Source organism: Dasypus novemcinctus, chromosome 18 (assembly GCF_030445035.2).
Source record: "Dasypus novemcinctus isolate mDasNov1 chromosome 18, mDasNov1.1.hap2, whole genome shotgun sequence".
Taxonomy (NCBI): domain Eukaryota; kingdom Metazoa; phylum Chordata; class Mammalia; order Cingulata; family Dasypodidae; genus Dasypus; species Dasypus novemcinctus.
This window is the reverse complement of record NC_080690.1, coordinates 42375674-42400302: the sequence shown is the minus strand read 5'-3', so window position 1 is coordinate 42400302 and position 24629 is coordinate 42375674.

Sequence of the window (24629 nt, the reverse complement as noted above, 5' to 3'; positions counted from 1 at the left end):
GCCTTCCCCACGTTTGTTTTTCATGCGGGAAGTGAACAGAACTAATTATACAGTACTATAAGCAAGCCTGGCTCCCACATTTGGGGATACAGTACAGCCCTGCACCAATATTGCTCAGAGTTCTCATCCAACAGTCTCATGACTTATGCAAGACAGTCAGGACATATAAATGTCCCTCAAAAGAATGAATAATAACAGATGTAGCAGGTCAACTAATTGTCTTTCCATAAAGAAAATATTTGGAAAGGCAAGTATTCACTCTAAATATAGTTGGTTAAAAATTACATATTTTATGAGATAATTCTGTTATTTATGAGAGATGTAACTGTTCTGAAAGTCTCTCTAAGTTCATTTCCAAACAATTTGAGAGGTGTTGGCCTAGCCCATAAACCTTTGTGCTTTCTACAAAAACTTCATCCATGGGGAGTGAGGCATATGGGAATTTCTTATGTTTTTTAATGTAATGTTTTGTGTGATCTATTAACTTTAAAAAAAGATAATTAAAAATAAAATAATAAAAATAAAGAATTACTCAGAAAAACAAAACCAAAACCAAACTCTATCCACAGCATCCTCTTCCACATGGGTAGTCCTTATAATGATCCAATCCCCCATTATCACCCAAGCTGGGCAATTGGTTTCTCTCTAGAGAATCTGGAATTGAGACTGAGGAATATTATGTCAGTTCCTGTAAGGGGTTGTAAGGCAGCCATATCCTGCCATTTCTGCTTCACTCCCTGCCTCTGGGTCTGATGAGATACCTGCATCCTTACTATAAATAGTTCTTCTTTGCATGCTTATTTTGTTCTTCTACTTGTTAATTTTGTACCAATATGATATTTTTAAATGATGTTTATGTTCCCATAATGGTGGATCTGTTTCTTTCCCTACAGAGACCCTATCTGCAAATGGAGTTAAACTCTGAGACTGGAGTAAGGAGAAAGGAGGGTGTGACTTAGGAGAGGTCCCAGTCAGACAAGAAAACAACAACAACAACATGAAAATCCTGTTCTTTCTTCCTTAAAGGATTGTGGGATGAAGGGATTTCAAGGTAGAGTGAGAAGGCTGAGTCTTTCATGTTCACTGCTCCCCCAGACTGTGCCTCAAGTAAGGAAGTAGAGGCTTCAGGCTCTTCCACCTGAGCATGGGGAGCCTAAGAACACTGAGGCTCATGACCTGCTTCTTTTTGCATAGTCTAATAGGAGAGGCTGTCAGCCCTGAGGATGGCTCTATTCTCTTGGTTGGCACCATAACATGGGAAAGTTGGTGAAGATGAGGTGCCAAAGGGACAGCTCAGCTCTCCAGGATATGGCACTCAGGGACCCAGAGGTTTTGCCACACCCCAGTGAGGGTATGCAGAGAGCCTGAGAGGGATTGTGGGCCAGCAGAGGGCCAGGTCTGATGAAGAGGATACCATTCACAGGAGACAACAGATGGACAATCCCACATCAGGGGTCACCAGTCCAGGAGGCTGAGCATAGCAGTTACCCTGCTACAGAAACTAGTGAATAGCCAAAGTGTACTGTCCAGAGGAGTGACCCTTCTTTCATCTCCAGGTCTCAGTGACTTTCTATACTAAAGCACAATTTTGCGTAGGGGAAGGGAGTATGTATTAAATGAACTTTCAAATTACTGCTATGGATTCATATATACTAGACTGACTAGATATAACTCTTCACTCACTTCTACCTCTCTGTGGGATACAGGCTCAGATAGGCTCCAAGACAGTATTACATCAATAAAACAAGAAGAGGATGCTAAGAAAAAAGAGCAATTGAAGAACAAGAAAAGTCTTAAGGATTGAAAAAATTATTGCCAAAATAAAATAAATTATTAAAAATGGAAAGTAAAGCCAAGAAAAAGATACAAACAATGAGAGAAAAGAATCAAAAAGAAAGGAGAAAAATATAAAACAAAGTAAAAAAATTGAGAGAAGGAAATTATAAAAGAGGAGGACAGGGAGAATTCCCAAGACCTGAAGGAAAATCCAAATTTTTAAATTGAAAAAGCCTACAATAAATGAAAACAGACATGCTAGTGAAATATTAAAACATCAAGGAATATAAAATTCCAAAAGTTTCCAGAGAGTGCAAACAAGTCAGCTAAAAAGAAACAAGCCTTCATATTCCTTAACAGCAACTCTAGACATAGTGAAAGAATACTTTACCTGTCATGACAAAAAAAAAAAAGCTTTGAAACCTGGAATTTTATACCTAGCTAAATATCTGTGAGAGCAAAATAAAAGCCTTTTCTCAAAAAGGACAAGCTCTCAGAAAGTTTAACTCCCATACTCTCTCATGTAGGAAACTACTTGAGGATGTGCAAACCAATATATAGGAAGAAATGGGATCCTGGAAAAAAAACCACACCCACAAAAAGCAGTATATCCAACTCAGAGTAGTAAAAGGAAGACATGGTAATGCCAAGAAGGAAACTACTTCAGCTCAGAGGTGAAAGATGGAGTTTAGAACAAAGGCACATGGGAAAATGGAGGTCTTAGGCTGAGATGTTAAAAATAAAGTAAGAATATGATAAGGGCATATTAAACAATGGGTACAAAAACTAAGTCAATTAGATACTTCAGGAAAAAATGGTTGTATAAGAAAATTACAGTCAAAATCAGAAGCAAACAAAAATGTGTATGATCTTAAGACTATAAGATAATTCATTTCACCTTGTTGCCAGGATCAAGGCTCACAGCAATGGGAACAATATTTATATAGCCATGTTAGTGTCAACCTTATTGGGTTTCAACTACTACGTCAATTTATGGACAAAGCACAAAAGACTTGGTTGCAGCTAAAAAAGAGAATTTAAATCTTAACCTTGACTATATAAAAGTATAGCTGACATACAGTGGTTACATTTGGGAAAGTAGTGGCTGGAAGAGGACAGGAAGAGGGCTTCTGGAAGCTAACAACGATTTGTTTCTTGATCTGGATGATGGTTATATGGGTATGTTCAGCTTACCAAAATTCATCAAGCTGTATGTGTATGATATATGCACTTTTCTGTATATATATTATACTAAAAGAAAAAGTTGAAGTATGGAAGGTGGAGGAAGGAGAATGAAGAAAATAGTGAAGTGTTCTGATGTCCTTATCTTACAAAGTGAGGAGCCAGGAGTGTGAAGTTGATGCACATGACATAAAGTTTTGAATATTTAAATTTACAAAGAGCCAATAGAAAATGTAAAAGTAGTACTAGAACTAAGGAACATTGAGAGGACCTCTGCAGAAGTATATTGAATGAATTAGATCCTCTTTTTCCCAGGGTGAGTCAAAAGATGCCCTCTCAAAAGGAATTAACCACCCCAGAGGTTTTTATGAGATTATTTCTGAGGTGGGGAGGAGTGGGGCAGAAGACCGTGGTCATTAGTAATTCTGAGCTATTTTATTTAGTACCAAATGTATATATGATTTTAATAATATAAAACTTACAAACAATACAAGACCAAACATAAGTAAGTGCTAAATTGTATGATACATTCAGTAAGGGCTGAAGTGAAACAGTGAAGGTAATTTTAATGGTTCCAGGCTAGACCAATTCTTTGCTCTTGCTATCAAACAATGTCACCAAGACTATGGAAGGTCTAATGGACACTTTGGCATTGAAAATTTCCTAGGAAACAGATTGTGAAGACATTTTTCCTTTATCTTTATTATTTTCTGGATTGGGCAATGGTGTTTCCAAACCCTGGTTCTTTAATACCTTGGGGGAAGTGTCAACAACTTTTAAGGGTAAGAGCAGAGTCTCAAAGATGCTCCAAACAAAATTAATTTTAATATATTTTATATTTTAAGAGCATTTTAATATATTTCCTGCATGGCATGATTTTTCTGTAAACCTACAATTGCTCTTAAAAAAATACCACCACCAGTTTGTACCCATCAGCATTTGTAGCAAATATGGGACATGGGAAATTTGGATGAGTTATGGGAACTTGCATAAACAATAAAGTGTTGTAATCACAAAATTTTGGGGATTTTCTGTGGAATAGAACATAGTCACCTTAAATTCAGAAGTGCTTCCTACCTTGGGCCAAACACACAGGTGAAGGATATGATTTCAACTAACAAATGTTGGTTTATTTCATGCTACAAACATCTATGCCATGCTGAACACTGGAGACTCGGGTTCTCAAGGACCTTATAGACTGATTTTGTGAATTAAAATGGCAATTCATATGGACCTTCTCCCCAGGAAATATATTCTCACATTTTGCACCTAATTTATGAGGCTCCTAGGCCACCCCCAAGGCCCGTGCATGGAAGGACCTGCAAACTTGCACTAAGTCTTAGAGTCGAAGAGCTTAGAACCACCTTATTTCTATCTTTTTTTTTTTTTTTTAAAGATTTATTTTTATTTATTTAATTCCCCTCCCCTCCCCCGGTTGTCTGTTTTCTGTGTCTTTTTGCTGCGTCTTGTTTCTTTGTCCGCTTCTGTTGTCGTCAGCGGCACGGGAAGTGTGGCGGCGCCATTCCTCGGCAGGCTGCTCCCTCCCTCACGCTGGGTGGCTCTCCTTATGGGCGCACTCCTTGCGCGTGGAGCTCCCCTACGCGGGGGACACCCCTGTGTAGCAGGGCACTCCTTGCGCGCATCAGCACTGCACATGGGCCAACTCCACACGGGTCAAGGAGGCCCGGGGCTTGAACCGCGGACCTCCCATGTGGTAGATGGACGCCCTAACCACTGGGCCAAAGTCCGTTTCCCTTATTTCTATCTTTTCCATGGGTCCCAGAGTGAGGAAGTTTCTTGAGAAGTCAGTAGGCAGAAGACTCCTCTTACAGGAAGCCCTGGTCAGTGAGGTGTTCTAAGTAGAAGCAAAGAGAACCAGTTGAACTCCTTTGTTTTACGAATAAAGAAATTGGAGCTTCAGAGAAGGGAGGTGACTTACCCTAGGCCCACTTGGCTTCCCTACCCATTCACAGATAGCAATAACAATAGTCACAGTAGCTACCTAGGGTGTGGGAGTCATTTTGCCTACATAGCCTTAACCATCCTTGCCTAACCCTCTGGCCTGGGTCTGATCCTGATTCTCCAACATCTAAGGGGTTGTAAAGGATCACACAGTAATAAGTAGCCCTGGTGGGGATTAGAACCAGTTCAGTGTAACTTCATGTATTTTATTGGCAGCAGCCCAAAGGTTTGGGAAACTATTAAGATGACAAACATATTGTCTCTGTGCTCATAAAGCTGTCAATCCTAACGGGAGGAGTGGAAAATTAATATATTAAAAACTTAAAATATTTATTGAATACATACTACACACTTGGCCTGGAGGGGTGTGCCCTGGGAGAGAACCCTGAGTTTGAATCCATGCTGCCCAATCTTCCATTCTCTTTGGCTCAGACGATGGTTTTAATGCTGTGTGCACTCAGGCTGCAGTGTAGAGAAATACGTCTGGTGTAAAGCACACATCTAACAGCAGGCCAACCCCTGAGAGCCCTGTTTTTCACCTCCTCATCCCAACTAGGAAGAAGTGTGTGATGAAGGGGTGGAGTGCAGGGATCCACTTCTTCTCTAATCCATCTGGCACCAGTCATTGACCAGCCTGCTGGTCTTGGCACGCAAACCTGAGAATGTTCACACTGTCAGAACTTCTTCTCTGACGCCCATGATCTGGTTTACTTCTCCAGCCAAATCTCCCTCTGCCCGGCCTTCCTTACCCTTCACTCCACCTCTACGTTCCTTGTTTGGCAACCTCCCTCCTGGCCTTCGTCTACCCATCCCATCCCACCTGAAGGCCGTTGTGCTCCAGTCCACCTGGCCAGTGTCAATCCACCTTTCCTTCACAAGGCTACTCAAGTTTCATTTCTGTGATGCCCTCCTGGATCCCTGCCAGCCTAACACTGGTTCCTCTTCTTTCCAGGGCAAACTCAACAACTCTGACCCTTTCATTTCACTTATTTTTCCTTCATTGGACGTCAGGGATCCAAACCTATTCATTCCTCTGTTCTCATCCTTGGCAGAAGTCATGGTGTCCAACAGACACTCAATAAATACCTGAAAATGAATATGTTCTGCTTCACTTCCCTTCCTCTGTGTGTCTGGACTCCATTTCGCAGGTTCTAGGAGTTCGTAGGTCTTTAGTTCAGTTCCTCATTTTATATATGAGGAAACTGACATGCAGAGAGAGAAAGTAGCTCGCCTAGGGTCACATGTGACAGAGTCCAGTATAGAACTTAAGTCTCCTGCCTCTCAATCCAGGGGTCCATTCACTTCATGCTTCTCTGAGCAGCATTTCCCTTGGGGAAAAGGCAGTTTTTATTTATTTATTTTTATAGGTTGTTCCTTTTATTTTTAAAATTTTTATTGTGATAACATATATGTAACAAAATTTCCCATTTTAACTCTTTTTTAAATTGTACAATTCAGTGACGTTAATTACATTCACAATATGGTGTTACTATCACTATGATCTATTACCAAAACTTTTTCATCACCCCAAACAGAAACTCTGTACCCATTAAGCAATTACTCCTGTTCCTCGTTCCCCTGGTCCCATAACCTCTAATATACTTTTAGTCTCTGTGATTTTGATTATTCCAGATAGTTTATGTAAGAGGAAGTCATTTTATTTTCACCACAAGAACCTTGTAAGTGGAATACATTGTCCTCTGGGGAACAGAGGGGCACACTAAAGAAGATCTCTTGCTTATGGTAGAGGAGGAAGGATGTATAGAGCAAGAATTGCTACAATCCCTGGTTTCTACATGTGTAAAATGGGGAGCCTAGTCTCTACCCTAGAGCAGTGTTGTGAGGGTAAGAGGTAATAATGTAAAAGTGCTGAGTGTATATGGGTGTTCTCATTAATAAACCCCTTAATATCACATGTCTCTTGTGTGGGCAACTGTCCCCTTCTCAGTTACGACCTTTTATAATCTGACCCAAATTCCCTTTCCAGGCTTATCTGCTGCACCAGCCCAAACAGCTCCCACTCCAACCACATCTAGCTACTCATTCTCCTGGGCATTCCCTGCCCTTTTCTCTTTTTTTTTTTAAGATTTATTTTTTTTATTTATTTTAATTCCCCTCCCCTCCCCTCCCCTCCCCTCCCCTCCCCTCCCCTCCCCTCCCCCGGTTGTCTGTTTTCTGTGTCTTTTTGCTGCGTCTTGTTTCTTTGTCCGCTTTTGTTGTCGTCAGTGGCACGGGAAGTGTGGGCGGCACCATTCCTCGGCAGGCTGCTCCCTCCTTCGCGCTGGGCGGCTCTCCTTATGGGTGCACTCCTTGCGCGTGGGGCTCCCCTACGCGGGGGAAACCCCTGTGTGGCACGGCACTCCTTGCGCGCATCAGCACTGTGCATGGGCCAGCTCCATGCGGGTCAAGGAGGCCCGGGGCTTGAACCGTGGGCCTCCCATGTGGTAGACGGACGCCCTAACCACTGGGCCAAAGTCCGTTTCCCCCCTTTTCTCCTTTTTGTTCAGACTATTTCATCACCCTGGGCTATGAACAGTCCAACAACTGTACTCCCAGTCCAACTTCTGGGTCCATTTCAAAGACCTCCTCCTCTGAAAAGTCTTCCCTGATATTCCCTCTCTTTTCTATGTCTCTAGGTTGGCTCACTCCTTTTTCAGAAGTGTCTGGTCATTTCTATTTGGGTCAATGTCCTCTTTCTTCTATCCTGTGGGCTTCTCAAAGGCAGAGACCCCATCTTGTTGATATCTATGTCTCCCACAGCACTTAGTAAGCCCCAGCACATAGTAGGTACTCCATAAGGTCTGTGGTAAGCAAGATGTATGGATTTCCTGGCACAACCTTAAAAAGGAAGACAAAGCTCCAGGAACAGCCTGCCTGTCAAACGTCCACGTGGAATGGGAACACAATACTTGCTCTCAAACATGCTGATAGTCTGTCTCATAGAGCAAGCGCCCAGCTTGTCTCCACCTTTCCTAACTTCCGGTATGGAAATTTTGGCTTAACTTTCAGGAACAAACATAGGGCATTTCTGCCATCACCAAAATGGGGCCTTCCCCTCTGCCTCTTCAGCCACTCATCCCTACTACAGTAGACGTTTATTTTGCCTCCCAGATTGAGATGTCTCAACATAGCTCTTACAACACGAACCACAGGCAGCTGTGTGACCTTGGCATGTTTCTTCACCATTCCAGGTTTTGTGCTCCTTACCTGTAGAACAGTGAATAAACTTAGCACCTGGTGGATAGGGATTGTGGGATGATGACAGAGGAGGTAGCTCCAGGAATCAGTCCCTTGACCAAAAGAGCGAATGAACTGGAAGGAACTGTCTGAATCAACTGTTTTGAAAATTTTGAATCCAGTGGAACTCTGTGCAGCTTCCAGGGAAGAGCTGAAGGAAGAGGTTTGTAAATTGTGTTAAATATCCTTCCATGCAGCGACTACCATCCCCTATCACCCCACCATGTGGCAGGCAACCCAGGCTCCTGTTGCAACTTGCTAGTGCCGGGGTGGACTGTAAGGAGCTAGTCCTCCAAAATGCAGGTCCGTTGTCTGATTGCTGATCACAGCTTTTGATCAACTTACTTCAGAGTGCTGGGGGGCCAGCTCTGAGGGCTGCCATTGTTCCTGTCCTCCCCTCAGGGTAAAATGGCAAAGAAGTCTCAAAGAGGCAGTGTCTATTTTTTTTTTTTTTTCTCACTTTCCATTCCCTATTTGTGAGCATAAATAGTTTGGAAAAGTTGCAAATTGACAGCTCCAGCCCTCAGCCATAACAATAACAAGCCCTATTAATCCCAGATGATTGGGAGAACTACATTCCCAGAGTTATAACAATATAATGATCACAATATACAAGTCTCAACAAAAAATTACAAAACACACAAAGAAACAGGAACGTATGGTCCCTTCATGGGAAACAAAATTGCCAGAAACCATCCTGGAGGATGCTCATGCATTAGTGACAAATTTTAAACCAAATATCTTAAATACGTTAAATGAGCTAAAGGAACTCATATACAAAGAAATAAATGCAATTAGAAAAATGTCTGAATAAAATAAGGAGGTAGAATTTATGAAAAGGAGACTCATTTGAGATACAACAATGCCAAGAAGTTGAAAGTAAAAGGGTGGAAAAAGACATTTCATTAATATGGTAATCAAAAGAATGCCAGAGTGGCTATATTATTATCAGAAAAAAATAGATTCTAAGTTGAAAAACATTATGAGACAAAGAAGCATGTACTATATTGCTGAAAGTTTTAATCCAGCAAGAAATCAAATGATAATAAATGTATATATAATGACAACAGATCCCCTAACTATATGAAGGAAATAGTGACAGATTTGAAGGGAGAAATAGCCTATTCTATGAATAGTGGGAGATTTCAATCAACACTTTTTTTTTAGGAGGTACCAGGAATTGAAACTCATCAACAGGACCTCTTACATGGGAAGCAGGCACTCAAACCACTGAGCTACATCTACTCCCCATCAATATACCATCTTTCAATAGTGGATAAAACACCTGAAGAGAAGATCAAAAAGGAGTTAGAAGACTTTAATGATACCCTGAACTAGCTAGATCTAATAGATATATGTAGAGCACTTCACCCAACAGCAGCAGAAAACACATTCTTCTCTAGGGCATATGGATCATTCTCCAGGATAGACCATGTTTTAGACTGCTAAGGCTGCTGATGCAAAAATACCAGAAATGTTTTGACTTTTATAAGGAGAATTGATTTGAGGTAAAAGTTTATAGTTCCAAGGCCATGAAATGTCCAAATCAAGACACCACATCAGAGATGATTTCTTACCAAAGGTCAGCTGCTGGCAGATCCTGGAGTCCTGCCACTTGGCAAGGCAAGACAGAGGGTGATCTCTGTCATGCCTGAAGTCCTCTCTCACGTGGCAAGAACAAATAGTGGCTTCCTTTCTCTATATGTTTCTGTTTCCAGTTCTCAGTTTATTCAAAACCGCTGCAAGAGGGCAGAGACCCAACCTGAGTCATGCCTCACTGATGTAGTCCAATCAAAGACCCTAAAGTGATCCAATCAAGTGATCTAATCAAATCTCACTTAACTGAATCTAATCTAAAGTCTATCTATGCTGTGTTTACAAGCACAAGTATGGGTTAGCTTAAGAACAAAATTTTCTGGGGTCCACAAAAGACAAACCAGGACAGATCATATGTTAGGTCACAAAATGAGTCTCAATAAATTTAAAAATATTGAAATCATAAAATATGTCTTCTCTGACCAGAATGGAATGAAGCTAGAAATGAGCAACAGAGGGAGAACTAGAAAATATACATACATGTGAAAATTAAACAACATACCCTTAAACAACCAATGGATCAAAGAAGAAATTAAAAGAAAAAATAGGACATATCTTCAGGCAACTGAAAACAAAAACACAACAAACCAAAAGGTATGAGATTCAGCAAAGGCAATGTACAGAAGGAAATGTATAGGTCTAAGTGCCTACATTAAAAAAAGAAGAAAGATACCAATGAGTAACCTAATTTCCCACCAAAAGAAATTAGAATGAGTGCAAACCACACCCAAAGTTAGTAGAAGGAAGGAAATAGTAAAGATTAGAGCAGAGATAAATGAAATAGAGAAATAGAATGAATGAAACCAAAACTTGTTTTCTTTTAAAGATCAATAAAATAAACAAATCTTTAGCCAGATTTGAAAAAGAGAGAGAGGAGACCAATACTTAAAATCAGGAATGAAATTTGGGTCAGTTCTACTGATATTACAGAAATAAAATGGATTAAAGGAGGGTACTATGCAAAATTATATGCCAACAAATTATAAAACCTACCTGGATGAAATTGACAAATTCCTTGAAATATACAAATTACCTAATCTGATGAAAGGAATAGAACATCTCAATAAACCTGCAAGGAGGAAAGAGTTTGATGAATCAGTAATTTAAAACCTCCCAAAAAAGAAAACTCAAGGACCAGATAGCTTCACCGTTAAATTCTACCAAACCAATCCTTGACAAACTCTTCCAAAAAAATAGAAAAGGAGGGATTCCTTCCTAACTCATTCTATGAAGCTTGATACCAAAACCAGATAAAGACATCATAAGAAAATTACAGACCCCAATCTCCTATGATTATGCATGCAAAAATCCCCAACAAAATATTTCAGACTGAATCCAGTATTAAAAGGGTTATACACCATGACCAAGTGAGATTTATTCCAGGAATGCAAGATGGTTCAACAGATGAAAATGAGGCAGTGTAATATAGCATATTAATGGAATGAAGAGGGAAAAAACACATGGTTATCTAAATTGATGCAGAAGAGGCATTTGACAAAATCTAACAATCCTTTCATGATAAAAACTCAGAAAATCTGAAATAGAAGGGAACTTTCTCAACATGATAAAAGGTATTTATGAAAAACACATATCAAGTATCATATCAAATGTTGAAAGACTGAATATTTACCCCCAAGGTCAGGAACCAGACAAAGATGCCTGCTGTCACCACTGTTATTCAGCATTGTACTGGAAGCTCTATCCAAAGCAATCAGCAAGAGAAAGAAATAAAAACCCCCAAACTGAAAAGGAAGAAGTAAAGTGATCCCTATTGGCAGATGACATCATTCCATCTATACAGAAAATCCCAAAGAACCCACAAGAAAACTACTAGAACTAACAAACAAATTCAGCAAAGTTGCAGAATACAAGATAAACACAGAACTCAGTGGGTTTCTATACAGTAGTAATGAACAATCTGAAAAGGAAAGCAAGAAAACAATCCCATTAACAGTAATAACTAAAAGAATAAATTACCTAGGAATAAACTTAACCAAGGAGGTGAAAGACTTGTATACTAAAAATTACAAAACACTGTGAAAGAAATTAATGAAGATCTAAATAAATAGAAAAGCATTCTGTGTTCATGGATTGGAAGACCTAATATTACTAAGATGTCAATATTTCTTAAAGAGATCTACAAATTCAACACAATCTCTATTAAAATTCTAGCAGCCTTGGGAGCAAATGTAGCTCAAGTGGTTGAGTGCCTGCTTCCCATGGACAAGGTCCTGGATTCAATCCCTCATACCTACTAAAAACCAACCAACCAACCAACAAGCAAATGAAAAAACCAACTGTCTCACTGGGGAGTAGATGTAGCTCAGTGGTTGAGCACCTGCTTCCCATGTTTGAGGTCTTGGGTTCAATCCCTGATACCTCCAAAAAAAAAAAAAAAACCAGCAGCATTTTTTTTTCAGAAATGAAAAGCCTATCCTCAAATTCATATGAAATTGTAAAAAGCCCCTAAATAGCCAAAAAAAATCTTGAAATAGAAGAAATGAAGTTGAAGGACTCAAACTTACAGATTTCAAAAATTACTACAAATCTACAGTAATTAAAACAGTATGATTTTGACATAAGGATAAACATATAGACCAATGGAATAGAACTGAGAACCAGAGATAAATGCATGTTATCTATGGCCAGTTGATTTTCGGCCAGAGTTCCAAGTCCAGTCAATGGCAAAATAATAGTCTCGAAGAGGGGGCAAGATGGCGGCTGAGTGAACATCCCTGTTAGAGTCTTCTGCAGGGAATCGGCTGGGCGGCGTTGGAGACTCTTTGGGACTGGATTGTTTCGGGATTTTTGCTGGTCCGGAGGTGTCTGGACATCGATTTGGAGGGAAGGTAACAGAGAGGATTCGTCTGTGAAATATACACGGAGATCCCAGCTACCTGTAGAGGATTCCCTTCTTGGGTAGGCGGAGACGAGGCATCTAGCCCCGCTCGGTGGGGCTGAGCCAGGCCGGGCCGCGCTGCGCCGACGGTGAGCGGGGCCGGGCGGGGCCGAGCCAGGCCGAGCCGGGCCGCGGTAGCGCTTGGAGCCGGGCGGGGCCGGTGCAGGCCCCGGCTGCGGGCCGCGGTAGCGTTTGGAGCCGGGCGGGCCCGGGTCAGGCCGCGGCGGGTACGGAGCTGGGCAGGGCCGGTCCAGGCCGCGGTGGCGGGAGGTGAACGCCGGAGCCGGCTGGGCCGCTGTAGCGAGCGGAGCTGGGCGGAGCCAGGCCAGGCCAAGGCGGCGTGAGGAGCCGGGCAGAGCCGGTCCAAGCCTCCGCGGCGGGCGGAGCCGGGCCTGCGGAGGGGTTTCTGTTTTTTTTTTGTTTGTTTGTTTGTTTGTTTGTTTGTTTGTTTGTTTTTTAATTTTACTTAATTTTTTTTTTTTTTTTTTTTTTTTTTTGAGCATCTGCAGTACTGGGGAGTTCGTGGGCCCTGGGCGGCCTATTGGGGGTTTGTGGGAAGGGAGGTGCTTGCAGACCCATTTGGGCAGACAGACGGGGGGGTTTTAGGGCAAATCGGGGGGAAGTTGTTGTTTTAGATAGTGTTGCAATTGTGACACGTGTGTACCTGTATCTCTCTTCTCCCTATCCGTTCCCCACCGTTTGCCCATCCTCTTTTTCTTTCTTCCTTTCTTCTTGCCTTTCTTTTTTCTTTATTATAATTAGTTTTTTTTTTTTTTTTTTCGGTTTTCTCTTTCCCTCTTGTCCCTCATCTTCCACTTATTTTTACTTTAATTCAAGTATACAATAGGTGCTACAGGGAACACCTCACATTTGCTGGGTTTTCCCATCCTCCACTGCCTCATTTCTGTGTGAACTGATTTAGGCTACCTACACTATCCCCCTTCCCCTGCATCTTGATATCCACTATCATCTACTGTCTCTCCTATATTCCACCCCCCACCTCCCGTTCTTTGATCCACAAAGTGTCTAACTCTTAATTTCTAATACCTTTGTTCTGTTTTCTGTCTATTATCCACCCTTGAAACTATTACCTTTCTTTTCTTTTTCCCTCTCTCATGAAAACAATAGCTGTGTAGTTCATACCATATTCCTCCCAAATTCAGTCATCAACTTCATAAAAGGTACTCTACCTACAGCTATAACTCTATACAATCTACATGAATCTAACCTCCATCCTTCCAGATCTCATATTCCTGCTTTATTAACATACATCACCAATACAACTTTACACTTTTCCCTTGCTTACACAATTGCCTTTCCCCAACACTAATACTTTCCTCTAAAGTGAACTTAACCAACAACAAGTAACTAGAATAAGAAGAAAAAAGTGACAAAGAGAAGATATAACACCTGTGCAAAAATAACAACTAATTAACCTCCAAGAGCAGACAAAGAAGCTAAGGAACTGATTAAATTCGTCAAAATAAAGAGATGACCAGAAAGCAACAAAAATCTACGAACCAAACCAATAATCAGGAAAACATGGCTGAATCCAATCAACAAACCAATAATCACGAAGGGGAGCAAAACTTGGCACAAGCAATGAAAGATCTCAGAACATTTATCACCGACAAATTTGATGCAGTAATGAAAGAGGTTAACAACATGAAGACATCACTTGGAGGGGAAATTGCAGACATACGCAAAAACATAACAGATATGATGGGAATGAGCACCACAGTTCAAGAAATCAAAAATACACTTGCAGCAAATATCAGCAGACTAGAAGAGACAGAGCAGAGAATTAGTGATGTGGAAGACAGTACATCAGAAATCAAACAGATAGTAGAAGGGGTCAATAAGAAGATAGAAAAAATCCAATTAGGATTTAGGGACCTGAATGACAATGCAAAACGCTCAAACATACGTATTATAGGCATTCCAGAAGGTGAAGAGAAGGGAAAGGGGTCAGAAAGAGTGTTGCAGGAAATAATGGCTGAAAACTTCCCAAATCTACTGAAAGAGACAGATGTACATATCCAAGAAGCACAGCGCACTCCACAAGTCATAAACCCCAACAGGCCCACCCCAAGACATATACTTGTCAAATTATCCAATGCTCAAGACAAAGAGAAAATCCTAAAAGCAGCAAGAGAAAAGAAAACCATCACATACAAGGGAAGCTCAATTAGATTAAGTGCTGATTTCTCTTCTGAAACCATGGAGGCAAGAAGACAGTGGTATGATATAGTCAAGGTACTAAAGGAAAAAAATTTCCAACCAAGAATACTCTATCCAGCTAAACTAGCATTCAAACATGATGGAGAGTTCAAAATATTCGCAGACAAACAGAAACTGAAAGAGTATACCAACAAGAAACCTCCCCTTCAAGAAATTCTAAAGGGAGTTCTGCAGGAAGAAAGGAAAAAACAGGAAAGGCAAAGTTGGAGGAGAGTATAAGACCAACAACAACAACAAAAAAGACAAAAAAAATATACAAACAAAATATGACAAACACAAATCCAATCAAAATATGGCTAACACAAATAATTCCTTGATAGTAATAACACTGAATGTCAATGGATTAAACTCACCTATCAAAAGATTCAGACTGGGACACTGGATAAGGAAATATGACCCATCCATATGCTGTCTACAAGAGACACATCTTAGACCCAGAGACGCATGGAGATTGAAAGTGAAAGGCTGGAAAACAATCATACAAGCTAACAATAACCAAAAAAAGGCAGGAGTAGCTATATTAATATCAGACAAAATAGACTTTAAATGTGAAACAATTGTGAGAGACAAAGAAGGATACTACATTTTAGTCCAAGGGAAAATCTGTCAAGAAGATCGAACAATCATAAATATCTATGCCCCTAACAAGGGTGCCTCTAAATACGTCAGGCAAACGCTGGAAAAACTAAGTGAAAGAATAGATACATCTACAATTATAGTGGGGGATTTTAATACACCACTATCAACTCTGGACAGAACATCTCAAAAGAGAATCACCAAAGAAACAAAACATCTGAATAGTATATTAGAGGAGCTCAATCTAATAGACATATATAGATCGCTACACCCAAACACAGCAGGATATACATTTTTCTCAAGCGCACATGGATCATTCTCCAAGATAGATCATATGCTAGGCCACAAAGAAAGGCTGAACGAATTCAGAAAGATTGAAATCATACAAAACATTATCTCTGACCACAGTGGAGTCAAGCTGGAGATTTGCAAGGGAAAGAAGCCCAGATTTCACACCACGATTTGGAAATTAAACAACACGCTCTTAGAAAAACAGTGGGTCAAAGAGGAAATCTCAAAAGAAATCAATGACTACCTTGAAACAAATGATAATGATAACACAACATACCAAAATTTATGGGATGCAGCAAAAGCAGTACTGAGAGGGAAGTTTATAGCCATAAATTCATATATCAAAAAAGAAGAAAGAGCAAAAATTGAAGAACTAACTGCACATTTGAAGGAATTAGAAAAACAACAACAAAGTAACCCAACAGGAAGAAGAAGGAAGGAAATAACAAAGATAAGAGCAGAACTAAATGAAATAGAAAATAAGAAAGCACTTGAACAGATAAACAAGACCAAGAGCTGGTTTTTTGAGAAGATTAACAAAATTGACAAACCTTTAGCAACACTAACAAAGAAAAAAAGAGAGAAGATGCAAATACACAAAATAAGAAATGAGAAAGGCGATATCACCACTGACCCCACAGAAATAAAGACTATCATAAGAGGATATTTTGAAAAACTATATTCCAACAAAAATGACAATCTAGAGGAAATGGACAAATTCCTAGAAACACATAAACAGCCCATATTGACAAAAGAAGAAATTGATGATCTTAACAAACCAATCACAAGCAGAGAGATAGAATCAGTTATTAAAAATCTCCCAACTAAGAAGAGCCCAGGGCCAGATGGCTTCACAGGTGAATTCTATAAAACATTCCGGAAAGAACTGACACCAATCCTGCTGAAACTATTCCAAACCATCGAAACAGAAAGAACATTACCCAACTCCTTCTATGATGTCAACATTACCCTAGTACCAAAGCCAAACAAAGACATCACAAGAAAGGAAAATTACAGACCAATTTCTCTAATGAACCTAGACGCAAAAATACTTAACAAAATACTTGCTAAGCGTATTCAACAACACATTAAACGAATTATACACCACGACCAAGTGGGATTCATCCCAGGTATGCAAGGATGGTTCAACATAAGAAAATCAATCAACGTAATACACCATATAAACAGATTGAAGGAAAAAAATCACATGATTATATCTATTGATGCAGAAAAAGCATTTGACAAAATACAGCACCCTTTCTTGATAAAAACACTCCAAATGATTGGAATACAAGGAAATTTTTTGAACATGATAAAGAGTATATATGAAAAACCTAAAGCCAATATTGTTTACAATGGAGAAATCCTAGACTCCTTCCCTCTAAACTCAGGAACAAGACAAGGATGCCCACTGTCGCCGCTCCTATTTAACATTGTCTTAGAAGTACTTGCTCGAGCACTGAGGCAAGAACCAGAAATAAAAGGCATTCAAATTGGAAAGGAAGAAGTCAAAATTTCATTATTTGCAGATGACATGATCCTATACATAGAAAACCCTGAGAGATCTACAACGAAGATTCTAGAACTCATAAATGAGTTTAGTAAAGTCGCAGGTTATAAGATCAATGCGCAAAAATCAGTAGCATTTCTGTACACCAATAATGAGCAAGATCAGGAGGAAATCAAGAAACAAATACCATTCACAATAGTAAATAAAAAAATCAAATACTTAGGAATAAATTTAACTAAAGAGGTAAAGAACTTATACACTGAGAACTATACAAGATTGTTCAAGGAAATCAAAGAAGACCTAAATAAATGGAAGACTATTCCTTGTTCATGGATAGGAAGACTGAACATTATTAAGCTGTCTATCCTACCAAAATTGATCTACACATTCAATGCAATCCCAATAAAAATCAATGCAGCCTTCTTTAAGGAACTAGAAAAACTAACTATGAAATTTATTTGGAAAGGAAAGAGACCCCGAATAGCCAAAGACATACTGAAAAAGAAAAACGAAATTGGAGGAATCACACTACCTGACTTCAAAACATACTATAAAGCTACGGTGGTGAAAACAGCATGGTATTGGCATAAGGAGAGACATATAGACCAATGGAATCGAATTGAAAGCTCTGATATAGAACCTCACATATACAACCACATAATATTCGATAAAGCCACCAAACCCTCTCAACTGGGAGAGAGTGGCCTATTCAACAAATGGTGTCTGGAGAACTGGATAGCCATATGTAGAAGAATGAAAGAGGATTACCATCTCACACCTTATACAAAGATCAACTCAAGATGGATCAAAGACCTAAATATAAGAGCCAAGACCATAAAAACCTTAGAAAGCAGTGTAGGGAAACATCTACAGGACCTTGTAATAGGTAATGGATTTATGAATATCTCACCAAAAGCACGAGCAGCAAAAGAACTAATAGATAAATGGGACTTCCTCAAAATTAAAGCCTTCTGCACCTCAAAGGAGTTTGTCAAGAAAGTAAAAAGGGAGCCCACACAGTGGGAGAAAATATTTGGCAATCATATATCTGATAAGAAACTTATAACTTGCATATATAAAGAACTCCTACATCTTGAAAATAAAAAGATAAACAATCCATTTTAAAAATGGGAAAAAGACTTAAACAGACACTTCTCCGAGGAAGAAATACAAATGGCAAGAAAGCACATGAAAAAATGTTCCAAATCTCTAGCTATCAGGGAAATGCAAATCAAAACCACAATGAGATACCATCTTACACCCATAAGATTGGCAGCTATGAAAAAAACAGAAGAATACAAGTGCTGGAGAGGATGTGAAGGAAGGGGAACACTCATCCACTGCTGGTGGGAATGCAGAAGGATCCAACCATTCTGGAGAACAGTATGGCGGTTTCTCAAAAAACTAGCCATAGATTTGCCATATGACCCAGCAATACCACTGCTGGGAATATACCCAGCAGAACTGAAAACAAGAACACAAACCAATATATGTACACCAATGTTCATAGCAGCATTGTTCACTATTGCCAAAAGTTGGAATCAACCCAAATGCCCATCAACAGACGAGTGGATCAATAAAATGTGGTATATACACACAATGGAATACTACTCGGCTGTAAGAACAAACACACTACAAACACATGTGATAACATGGATGAATCTTGAGAACCTTATGTTGAGTGAAGCAACCCAGACATTGAAGGACAAATACTACATGACCTCAATGATATGAAATAAACAAGCTGCCCTAGATAGCAAGAGACTGAACGATAGGCTTGCAGGAAATCGGAGGGTGGAGGAAGGATATGAGCCGATGTCTGCAGGGGTGGAATTTAAGACGAGATGGTGGTAAGTATGAACACAAAGAAGAGATAAAAGGGGGGCAAGGGGTTGCCTTTGCTTGGGGCTTTGCGGGTTTGAGGGTGGCTGGGGAGGGACGGGTGGGTAACGTTGCCCAAAAGTGGGGGGAGGGAGGGGTAGCATACGAACCAGGAGAGGGTCAGGTGTTGGTGGAGAGTAAAATGCCGAGAAAATCATATCAAAATATAATAAAGAGGGTTACCTGTTTAGAATGCTCGGAGGGGAGGGTCTGATGCAGGACGGGCTCCTGGGGAATGTCTAAATGCTCATTCTGCCAGAGTGGGTGACACCATGGGGTAGAAACCCAAGTAGTGAGAGTGGGGGTGGACCCACATCCTGGGGAGGACTAATGCCATCCAATAGAGGGAACTGTATCCCTCGAGAGAAAGGGTGGCTCCCAGGGCATTGGGGCAGTTGAGCAAGTTAGGCCCTGAACACTATTCCATCTATCTCTGGAAGTGGCTCCTCAGGAAACGGAGGTTGGCTATCATTGAGGGCACCAAGGTGGAAGGGAAAATGGACGTTAAATGTGTGGAACCAAAGTAAATGGGGGGTAAGAGAGGAGTTTCTTGAGAGTACACAAGGATGGATATAAAACATGTAATATTACACCATAACATATAGGAGATGACAGACTGATAATGTAAACCATAATGTAAAACATAGGATAACTAAAAATGTAAAGAACTGTGTATCCTAAAGTATGCACCATAATGTAAACACAGATATCACCTTGTTAGAAAGCTAATGTCTCAGACTCTGTACATCACTTTAAGTAAATATGATATGAATAGGGCGTAAGAGTATCACTGTGGAAGGGAAAAGGTTTTCTGGTGGATGTGTGGGAGTGCTGTATATTATATATATACATTGCTGTGGTCTAGGACTCCTGTGAAGAAAAGCTGAATAATTAGGGGGGGGGGGGGGAAAAAAAAAAAAAAAAGAAAAAAATAGGATGTGGAATTTTTTCAAGTCAACATTCTTTATCTAAGTTCTTTATCTAACTTTATCCAAGTTCTTTATCTATCCTTTAAACTCATCGCTATATGCCATTCCCTAGTAAGGGACCATGACATTATATTGGGCTTCAAATTTCGGGGAGTTCTGGATCACAGAGTGTTTCAACAATGGCAATGGAGGGATACTGGTATGGGATACCAATGACAGGTGATATATGACTGACAGGGAGCTGTACAGAACATATGTCCAGGGTGCATGGTAATGTTTGGATATACTCATAGTGGCAACAATTAAAAACCACAGTAGGGGGGGTACTGGGTTCCTGGCCAGTGGTGCTCTGTCGTGGTCCCTAGGGGAGCAGCGACAGTCTCCCAGGTACAGTGGTGGGGACCGGGAGGGAGTGAGGGTTCAACAGTGAGCCCCTGATACTAATGACTATGCTTGTGAGCTGATAAACCCAAAATAATAACAAGGCCTAGAGCAACTTTGTGCCTGGGAATTTCCTTCTGTCAGCCTTCATGTTACTCAAATGTGGCCAGTCTCGAAGCCAAACTCAGCATGTAAATGCAATGCCTTCCCCCCAGCGTGGGACATGACACCCGGGGATGAGCCTCCCTGGCAACGAGGGACCACTATCAACTACCAACTGATGATGCAACTGGAAAATGACCTTATACGGAAGGTTCAATGCGGATCAGCAGAATATCCATGTCTACATAAAATACCATGACTTTAAAATGCTGTTTGACCTAAAGTAAGGGGGAAATGGAAAGGAGAAATGAGTTTATATGGCTACGAGTTTCTAAAAAAGAGTCTGGAGGCTGGCAGAAGGTTTGCCCTCATGCACAACTGAGCAGAGTCAGAGAGACAGATAAAGCAGATACAACCCCCAGATATTGGTTCCTTTGAGGGCTAAAGAGACCCATGGGAGTTATGGTCATGGCCGATGGGGTTAACTACCAGGGCAGATGGCCCCTCTTTGGAAATGGTGTTTATGTGTGATGAATCTGGACTCAGATGGGATCTCCCTTCATAAGACTTTCATGCTAATGTGCTGGAGGTGCAGTTAATGTTGGGGTTTAAGATATATTTAGGGGATTTGAATCTCTGGACTGACAATGTGATAGCCAGATCCTGAGCCTCAACAGACTCCAGCACCTACAATCTGATTTATTGGACTTACCACACTCAGCTAAGATGGAGGTGAAGAAGGACAACCACCACACCATGGAGCCTAGAGTGATTACAACTGAAAATGGGAGGATTGCATCCAGCATCCAGGTGGAATCTGAGCCTCCTCTTGACATAAAGGTGCAATGGACTCAACCAATCCAGTGTCCACATAGAAGAGGTGGCATTGGATTGGGAAAAGTGGACATAATGGACAAAGGGTATGGGGAAAGGCAGGAAGAGATGAGAGGTGGAGGCGTCTTCGGGACATGGAGCTGCCCTGGATGGTGCTTCAGAGGTAATCACCGGACATTGTAAATCCTCACAGGGCCTACATGATGGAATAGAGGAGAGTATGGGCCATGATGTGAACCAATGTATATGAGGTGCAGAGGTGCCCAAAGATGTACTTACCAAATCCAATGGATGTGTCATGATGATGGGAACGAGTGTTGTTGGGGGGGGGGGAGAGGGGGGGTGGGGGGGTGGGGTTGAATGGGACCTCACATATATATTTTTAATGTAATATTATTACAAAGTCAATAAAAAATAAAAAAATTAAAAAAAAAATAAAGTGAAATATTAAGTAGAAAAAAAAAAAAATAATAGTCTCTTCAACAAATGGTGCTGGGACAACTGGAAATCCACATATAAAAGAATGAATGTGGATCCCAACCTAATACCACATAAAAAATTTAATCACCTAAATATAAGAACTAGTATGCGACGGCTTGCTTGGTCGGTAGAGGTGGGGTCTGGCTGCGGACGAGGGGTCGGTCCAGCTCTGGACGAGGGGTCGGTCCCGCTTGGGACGAGGGGTCGGTCCGACAGCAGACGAGGGATCGGTCTCACAAGGGGTTGCGCGGTTCGGCTGACGGGGTCGCCCGGCGAAGCCGGCGACGAAGGGGTCGCCCGGAGAAGCAGGCGACGAACTGGGGACAAGGGAGGCCAGGCCCTTGTCGGGGGCTCTCAGGACTGGAGGGCGCATGGCAGAAGAACTACTGCGGAGACAAGGTAAACACGCAAGTCCACTTTACTGAGGGAGAGGCAACAGTTTTATAGGGGCTGGGGAAGGCTGATTGGTCGAAGCCACGCCCTGTTCTGATTGGTTGCCGGCAAAAGGTCAGTGGGCGGTACTGGACGGGGGAGGGGTGGTGGTTAGGGATTGGCTGTCGCTGTTGCTGGGGGAAGGGGCAGGGTTTAGGGATTGGTGGCTGCTGTTGCTGGGGTGGAGGGCAGACTTGAGTTTCCCGCCCACACCTGGCTGTTGCTGCTGTCGGGGGGAGGGAAAAGGGCAGACTGGATTTTTCCGCCCATGCCTGGCTGTTGCTGCTGTCGGGGGAGGGGAAAAGGGCAGACTGGAATTTTCCGCCCTGCGCCTGCGCAGGGAGAAAGAAGAAGAAGGGTGCCGCCCCACAGGCATCGTGTGGCGCCATCCGGGAGGAGGGGCGGCCGCGGAAGCATGGCTGCCGAGAAGGGGAGACCCGAGGGCACTCTGCGCCCATGCCGAGCTCCCTTCAGGGGTGGCGGTGAGTCCGACCAGCCACCCTATTATGGGGGCAGCGGCTTGGCCTGCTGCGGCTGCTCCCCCACCAGGCCAGCAAACCACACTTCAGCCCGAGGGGTGACCGCACTAGTACTATAAAACTTACATGAAAACAGGGGTATAAATATCTTCAGTACCTTGTATTAGGCAATGGATTTTAGATTTTACACCAAAAGCACAAGCAACAAAAGAAGTAGATAAAATAGACACCATAACTTATGGGAAGCAGAAGTAGCTCAAATGATTGGGCTCCTATCTACCATATGGAAGGTCCAGGGTTCAATTCCCAGGGTCTCCTGGTGAAGGCAAGCTGGCCTGAGAGGAGAGCTGGCACAGCAAGATGACACACAAAAAGACACAGAGGAGAGACGATAAGAGAAGCAGGAGACCAGGGAGCTGAGGTTGTGCAAAAGATCGAGCACCTCTCTCTCACTCCAGGAGGTCCCAGGATCGGATCCCTGTGCTGCCTAAAGAGAAGACAAACAGACACAGAAAAACACACAGCAAATGGACACAGAGAGCAGACAATGGGGGTGGGGCTGGAGGTGGGGGATAAATAGATAAGTCTTTTAAAAAAAAGTTTGTGCATCAAAGGACGTTATCAAGAAAGTGAAAAAACTTATAGAATTAGATAAAATATTTGGAAAACATATACCTCTAAAGGGTTACTATCCCTAGTATATAAAACTTCTTACAACTCAACAAAAAGACAAGCAACTGAATTTTAAAATGGGCCAAGGATTTGAATAGATATTTCCCCAAAGAAGATATTCAAACGGCCAGTAAGTATAAGAAAAGATGCCCAACATCATTAGCCATTAGAGAAACGCAATTAGAACTGTTATGAGGGTCGGAAGCAGATGTGGCTTAGGTGATTTGTCTCCCGCCTACCACATGGGAGGTTACTGGTTCAGATGCTGGTGCCTGCTAAAGAAGACAGTGAGATGGCAGGCATGGCAGGCTGATGCAACAAGAGATGCAGGGAGGAAAAACATAATGAGAAACACAACCAAAAAAAGCAGAGTAGAGGTGGCTCAAGTGACTTAGTCACCTCCTTCCCACATCAGAGGTCCCAGGTTCAGCTCCCAGTGCCTCCTAAAGAAATAAGGAATATGAACAGACACAGCAAGTGAAAAACAAGGAAGTGGGGAGAAATAAATAAAATAAAATAAATCTTTTAAAAAACCTAAAATGAGATACCCCTTCACACCTACTGTGCTGTTGGCTATTATTAACAAAACTGAAAATAGCCCATTGGCAAGGATGTGGAGATGTAGGAACCCTCGTACATTGCTGGTGGGAATGTTTTGGTGCTGCCACTGTGAAAACAGTTTGAAGTTTCCTCAGACAGTTAAACATAGAATTACCGTATGACCCAGAAATTCCACTGCTAGGTATATATCTAAATAATTGAATGCAGGAACTCAAAAAGTTATTTGTGTGCCAATGTTCATTTTTATACAATTATTCACAATAGCCAAAAGGTGGAAGCAACCCAAGTGCCCATAAACAGATAAATGGATGAAAATGTAGTATAGCCATACAATGGAATATTATTCATCCATAAAAAGGAATGAAGTTCTGAAATATTTTATGTAAAAACATATGCTGTGTAACCTTGAAAACATATGCTATTTAAAAGAAATCAGACACATAAGGCAATGCATTCCCTGCTTACATTCATGTGGAATGTCCAGAATAGCAAAATCTATTGACAGAAAGGTTAGTGGTTGCCTAGGGCTGGGGGAAAGGCGGGGCCAGCAGGGAGTGGTTTGGAGCCTAGGGGAGTGATAGCTAAAGCACGTAGGGTTTCCTATGCGG